We start from the raw sequence: 1118 nt of genomic DNA on the forward strand, positions 1-1118 counted from the left end.
CATGTTAATGTATAATAGTTGCAACCATAAAGTGTTAAATGGGGGAATGTGAAATGTTGGAGGAGAAGATGGAGAGGGTGTGAGGTGGGTCAGTGCTGCTTTGGCTCTTTCATACATATTAGTCAGATACCCATATGACCCCCTCTCTAAAATAGATCCCCAAATATTCTTGGTTGGTTAAATCAATATTGTATTCTAGACGTATATCAGACAAACGGAATCAAAATCAAACTTGAGGAGCTACAAAAGTCTTTTCTACGTAGTTAATTTTATGTCATAATAATACCTATTAAAAATCAATAAGTGAAGACTCATAATAGGAAATGACAAATATGTGGATTGGTGATATCTCAACTATATATATATAATGTATTGATTTGGTTTTGAATTCAATGTTCATCAAGAATTGTATGTATCATTGTGATGTCCAATAAATCAGATTTTCTGGTGCAACTTTATAGAGAACATCATGGCCCAATAGTAAGGACGGACTCTTTCCTGCACTTAGGTTGTGAGTTCGAACCTTGTTGGAGGGAATTAAGTCATGATTTCTGGACACACGGATATGGGCCTATGTTTCAGGGCCTATTTGCATACCCGGAGAGAGAGTCTATCTGTGGCTGCACCTCTCCTTGGAGATTAGTCTGGGCCCTTCCATAGATTCGGGATACCCCCAGGTTAATAAAAAAAAAACTTTATAGAATACAATGTAATGTTGATTCTTTATGTTTTGAAATTTCAATGGATGTGAAAGAATCCTATTTTCATGGATAACTCGAATGAAGCTATATTCCTACCAAAATCATAATTTTAAGCTAACCTAAAAAGTATTCCAATAACGGTTAGATAAATTGGAATTTAACGAACCTGACGATCTGCGTCTACCTCAATTATATGGCATGTTTCTGGGTTTACATTAATACTTTAATAATTCTCTGAAAATAACATTGACAATAGCCTAATTTCAGTAGGCACGAGGCATTATTTTTAGATTTCAATATATTAGGTTTATACGGCTTTTAAAAATGATGTAAATTTTCCTAGATATTTATTACTCCCTCCATTTCATAAAGAGTGTCACTCAGACATATTTCACACGAATTAAGAAAATTGGAAAA

Source organism: Raphanus sativus, chromosome 9 (genome assembly GCF_000801105.2).
Source record: "Raphanus sativus cultivar WK10039 chromosome 9, ASM80110v3, whole genome shotgun sequence".
Taxonomy (NCBI): domain Eukaryota; kingdom Viridiplantae; phylum Streptophyta; class Magnoliopsida; order Brassicales; family Brassicaceae; genus Raphanus; species Raphanus sativus.